Raw genomic sequence first — 6,000 nt, 5'->3', positions numbered from 1 at the left:
AAAAAAAAAAAAAAAAAAAAAAGGATTGAGGCAACCCTGGGTGTACTCTGCTCCCCTACACACAGAGGTACCTGAGAATAGTTTGGGTTTAATGGGAGGGATTTTTGTTGCTGTTGCTTTGGGGTTTTCTTTTGTGTCTTTGCAAAGGTAAGGCACTCCCAGGAAGTGCCCATGCTTGTCATTGGTGTGCCCCTTGCAATCCACTAGGTCCCCTTTTCTCCTCCTTGCCAACACATTTCGGGAAAGAAGGAAAGGAAGGACAGTATCTCATAGCAGTACACTTGAAATTAAAGAAATACTTTCGTTTTCTTTTCCTCATCAGGGCGGAGCCCTCCCTGCTGAGTTGGTGCTCAGGCTGACTTCCTGCTCTCAGCTGTGGGCCAGAGCACTCAGTCTGGAAGCCTGTGAGGAGACCCAGGATCAGAGCTCTCCCTCCCAGGCCCTGGCAAGAGTTGGAAGAGGGAAAATAGCAGCTTCAGCACCAGGTGGGTCTCTCTCCCTCTGTAACTTTGCCCTCTGACAACATGGGTGATTTCATGTCTTGAGTTCAGTCAGGCAAACCCTTGGATATGAGGAAGCTCTGAACTGTAGTTAGAGAGGAGAGATGAGAGAGAGAGAGAGAGAGAGAGAGAGAGAGAGAGAGAGAGAGAGAGAGAGAGAGTCAAAGAGTGACAGAGAGAGACAGAGACAGACACACAGAGAGAGACAGAGAGGCAGAGAACACAGACAGACAGACAGAGAACATCTGTCATTTTTAAATCTCAGTAAGATACCTGCGGGCAAGGCCAGCTTGCCATTATACACACAGTCACAACTTTCTTAATTGTCACCACTGTCAGCTGTCAGAAGGAGACTCTGGTCACAGCTGTCAGGGACTCCTGGGGACCTCTGTGACTTGGTTCTGTTGTTTTCTCATGAACCCTGGGTATTGTCAGCCCCTCTGCTCTCTCTGCTTTCACTAAGTCACCTCAGGGAAGAAGATCAAACAGCAGAGGCTCAGGGTAAACAGCTGCCCCTGCCGATCATGGTCTCCTACCTGTCAGGCAGGACTTGTCACCTAGGAAGCTGTGCCCAGGCTCACTCCTGCTCTGAGCTCCCACTCTCATTTCCTGATCTGAGGGAGGAATGGCCCTTGGTAGCAAAGGTCAGGGCAAGCTGCAGGATTTTATTTTCACTTTAGTGTCCTGTTCTAGGCCCATGTCAGCTCTGACAAGGAGATGGTAGACCTCTGTTGCTCCAGCCGTAGTGATTCAGATGTGCTACCCAGAAATAATAAAGTCAGTGTGTCCTTCACTGCAAAGGAAGTCAGACATTATTATCCAGTACTGTAGTTGAACCCAGGGCCTTGATTATGCTTGATTATATGTCTCTATGTATTTTAAAATCAAGGTTTGCTAAGTATCTCAGGCTGACCTTGAACTTTTGATCCTGTTGCTTTGATCTTCTGAATGACTGGCCTGCACCACCAAGCTGGTTTCATATTAGAATGTAGTTTATAAGCTGTCACACCTTGTGGAAATACATAAAGGGTAAAACCTCTTTGACTCTCCCCCATACACACTCCCACAGCTCCTAGTTTGGGTTCAGCCTTCATATACATATACTAGGCAGGCTCTCTTATTCTTTTTTTTTTTTTAATGTAGTCTAGGCTGTCCTGAAACTCGTTATGTAGAGCAGGCTAGCCTGGGACTCACAACAGAGATCCACCTGCTTCTGCCTCCCCAGTAATGGATTAAAGGTGTGCACCATGATGCCTGGATTTTCCCTCTCTCTCTCTCTCTCTCTCTCTCTCTCTCTCTCTCTCTCTCTCTCTCTCTCTGTGTGTCTGTCTGTCTCTGTCTCTCTGTGTGTCTGTCTCTGTCTCTGTGTGTCTTTCTGTCTCTGTCTCTCTCTGTCTCTGTATCTCTCTCTGTCTCTGTCTCCTCTGTCTCTCTGTCTGTCTGTCTCTGTCTGTCCCTGTCTCTTTCTCTGTCTGTCTCTGTCTCTGTCTCTGTCTGTCTCTGTCTTTGTCTCTCTGTCTGTCTGTCTCTGTCTCTGTCTCTCTCTGTCTGTCTGTCTCTGTCTCTCTGTCTGTCTCTGTCTCTGTCTCTCTGTCTGTCTGTCTCTGTCTCTGTCTCTCTCTTTCTGTCTCTGTCTCTCTCTCTCTGTCTCTGTCTCATTTCTTTTCCTGTCTACAGGCTCTAGGAGCATGCAGAGGAAAGTTAAGGCATCCTTCCCTTATACACATAAGAATGTATTTCTATTCATTAAGTTTTAGAAATATGTATATGTTTGATATGGATATTGTAGCACAGTATTTTAATCCTAGCATATGGGAGGCAGAGTTAGGCAGATCTCTGATTCTGAGGCCATCCTGGTCTACTGAATAAGTTCTAGGACAGCCAGTGCTACACAGAGAAATCCTATGTAGAATAAAGTGTGTGTGTGTGTGTGTGTGTGTGTGTGTGTGTGTGTGTGTGTGTGTGTGCATGCACAGGCACATGAGTGCTAGTGTTTGTGTGTGCCTTGGTGCGTATGTGCATGTGTGTGGGAGAGAGACAGAGACTGACAGTGAGACAAAGACACAGGAAGAGAGACAGAGACAGGGACAGTGACAGACAGAGAGTCATTAAGTCAGGTGCCTTTGGAGGCCAGGAGAGGCTGTCTGATCTCCTGTAGTTGGTGTTATGTATGGTTATGACACTTGTATGACAGCTGCCAGACATGGGTGCTGGGAGCTGAACTCCTGTCCTTTGGATGAGCAGCTAGTGCTCTTAATTTCTGACCTATCCCTCCTGCCTCTTTATCTTTTCCTATGCTTTTCTGTGCATAACTTGTTTTCATAAGTATGTAATGTATATTTTCATTTTATAATACTGTTCTGTGTTTTGAGCCTTAGATTATATAATAAATAGGAACCTTATCGACGTCTTCACCATAATGCATGTACATTTATTTTATTCTTTTTTACCAAGTATCTACTATTCAGGGACTGGTGTATGAACCGGAAAATTCATAATTTATGTTAACTTATTTGTGCATGTGTCACAGAGTCATGGGACAATAAACAAGAATTGGTTCTTTCATTCTACCTTGTGGTTTCTAGAGATTCAACTGACGTCATCTGCCTTGGTTACTAGCTCATTTATTAACTGAGCCATGTTGCCAGTCCTTACCATGAGTTTTAAACCAGTCTTCTTTGATGGACATTTATGTCAGTACCACAGTTGACTTTCACCAACCAGCTGTAAAACCAGTGGCCATATAATTCATTTTGCTTAATGCCACTAGTTAGTGTCTAAAGGAAACAAAGGTTGAGTTACTGAGTCAAAGTGACCACTTCCCTGAATGTATGCCCATGCAACACACCATGCCTGGTACCCCAGGAAGCTATAGAGGGTGTTAGGGTCCCAGGAGTTCCAGACACTTGTGAGTCATCATTTGGGTTCTGGAACTGAACCTGGATCCTCTGGAAAAGCAGCCAGTGCTGTTAACCACTGAGCAATCTCTCTATTACCTAATTTCTAATTAATTTCTAATTTTTAAAGAAATAAACTGTGGTTAGGGGCAAAATGGATCTCCTGAGGGGTCTTTTTTGTCAACATGCTTTTGCAAACTCTTCTGTAGGCCACCTTTGTTAACTTCCTGCCCATCTTCACCCCATTTATACCAGTTCTTGAACTCCAGGAAGTACTTTTGCATAGCTTCCCGATGTCTTCTGGTCTTCCGGGTGGGGTCTTCCAGTCTACCGTCCTTTATTTGCTATATGCTTGCTGTGGTTTACGGTCCATCTGGCTTACTCTTGGACCTGGTCAGCTCACGCCACACTTAACTTCCCACAAGATCTAATCTGGGAGGCTGTTCTTTGTTTCCTATCTGAGGTCTTATTTTGATTCCTATTGGTTTCCAAAGACATCATTGATTGATCACCAAGGGGCCCTATAGTGTTTCTGGGTTCTCTCTTTTCTGAAATTCGCTATGGTAGCCCCTCTGTCATAAAGCAGGAGGTGCTATTACAGTGTGTCCTAAATAGTGAAGGCACTGTATGGTGGATTGAAAGAGTATGGTCCCCCATAGGCTCATAGATTGAATACTTGGTCACCAGGGTGTAGCATTATTTGAAAGGATTAGGAGGAGTGACCATGTTAGAGAAAGTAGTCAGTGGGGATGGGCTTTGAGGTTTCAAGAAGTTCATTCCAAGCCCAGAGTCTCCCTCGGATCCTGCCACCCTCAGATCTAGATGTAGAACTCTCAGCTCCCTCTCTGGTGCTCTCTGACCTGATGACAACTGGTTAAACCTGAAACTGTAAGCAAGCCACAATTAAATGCTATTTTTTGTTGTTGTTTAGAACTGTGGTCATTGTGTCTCTTTAGAACAATGAAACACTGACTGAGACACCCTGTATTTATCTTCCTATACTGTCCCCAAACCACAGCGACACAGAACACTTCAAAATGCCGTTGTGGGTAACATAACCTGCAGGAAACCGCATAACTTACCAAGGAGCAGTCCCATCCTGGGCCTGCCCCTTCCTCATGTTGACTGTGAAGACAGATGTGGCCTCTGATGGTGGTAGCACTGGACACCTGTAGACTGCCATCCTGTGTGGCTTTTGTTTCTGTTTTTCTGTCCCAAATATCTATAAGGTAGTTAGACTCAAGTGTCCGACTCTGAAAATATAAAAATGGCTGGTCTTTTTCTTTTTTAAATATAAAGTTGTTTTCCTAAAATTAGATTTATTTATCTTACTCTTCACATATAGTGTTTTGCCTGTGTTTATGTGTACCACATATGCGTTTGTTGTCCTATACCATGTAGATGTCAGAAGACGGCAGCAGATCCCCTGGAACTGAAGTTACGGGTGGTTATGAACCACTATGTCCATGTCAGGAAGTCAACCTAGGTTCTGTGCAAGAGCAAAAAGTGACTAACCACTGAGCTTTCTCTCTAGCCCCTGACTCAATTCATCTGACTTTTAAGTCTCATGTTTCTCTGTCTCCTCTCTTGTGCTTTTTGTTTGTTTTTGTGTTTGTTTGTTTGGTTGGTTGGTTTTGATAGGATTTCCCTTCTGGCTCGTCTGGAACTTGCTCTGAAGACCAGGCTGGCTTCAAACTCAGAGATCCATCCGCTTGCCCTGCTTCCCGATGCCAGGATTAAGTACTGCCCACCCTCCCTGCTGTTTTCACTTCTACAGTGATTTAAACATGTTCTTCTAATGCCCATGCCACCTGTGTCAGGTTTTTCTCAATAATGAGAGGAAACAGTGGTTACTAATTGAAGTCCCTTTTCATAGTTTATGGCTTGAGTTCTGGAAACAACTTGTGAGATTTTTCTCCCTGAGATTTTTCTCTTACATCTTTATTATAATCTGTCTTTATTTTTAGTGTTTATTTTATTAATCCCATGTAGACTTTCCTGAGTTTATAAGTTGATGTCATTTATGCATTTGGAAAATACCCAGTCATTATTTCATCATATATCACCTTCTTCCCTTTTTGGTTATGAGCCTAACCTTTAATGGCTGAGCCATTTCTCTAGCCCTTTATATATTACTTTCTTATTCCCTCTATTTCTATATTTTTCCTCCTTTCTCCTTTTCTCCCTCCTTCCTCCATTCCATTGTCTTACAGAGTATTAGGTTTCTTTTCTTTTGAAAAAATTAATTATATTTTGTGTGTGAATGTTTTGTCTGCATGTATGTAAGCGCATCACATGTGCGCTTGGTGACCATGGATGGCACAAGAAGGTGTCAGATCCCTTGACACTTGAGTTACAGATGACTGTGAGCCTCCATGTGGGTGCTGGGAATTGAACTCAGATCCTTTGAAAGAGCAGTAAGTACTCTTAACGAATGAGCTATCTATCACAGAGAGCAACTGGTTTCATTCTGACATTTTCATGCAAGTGTATCAGTGTTTACCTCTCCAAGATTGAAGTTACAAGGCAGGTTCCATGTTCAGACTGTCTCTTATGTTCTTTCCTGAATTATTTTCATTCACAATTTTTTATTATACATCAGT

General features: G+C 43.5%; 1 protein-coding gene across 2 annotated transcripts in view; it reads left to right on the top strand.

The window, feature by feature from the left end:
* The first annotated feature begins 329 nt into the window (after positions 1-329).
* Positions 330-6,000, top strand: part of LOC101840585 (nuclear autoantigen Sp-100) — a 59,778-nt gene continuing 54,107 nt past the window's right edge. For both annotated transcript variants that reach the window (XR_005879858.1, XM_040753148.1), the window contains exon 1: positions 330-485. The gene's annotated coding sequence lies outside the window, so the exon portion shown is untranslated. The remainder of the gene's footprint in view (positions 486-6,000) is intronic.

The sequence above is a fragment of the Mesocricetus auratus genome, unplaced genomic scaffold (genome assembly GCF_017639785.1).
Source record: "Mesocricetus auratus isolate SY011 unplaced genomic scaffold, BCM_Maur_2.0 Super-Scaffold_100010, whole genome shotgun sequence".
NCBI classification, from domain to species: Eukaryota; Metazoa; Chordata; class Mammalia; order Rodentia; family Cricetidae; genus Mesocricetus; species Mesocricetus auratus.
This window is presented reverse-complemented; position numbering and strand designations above follow the sequence as displayed.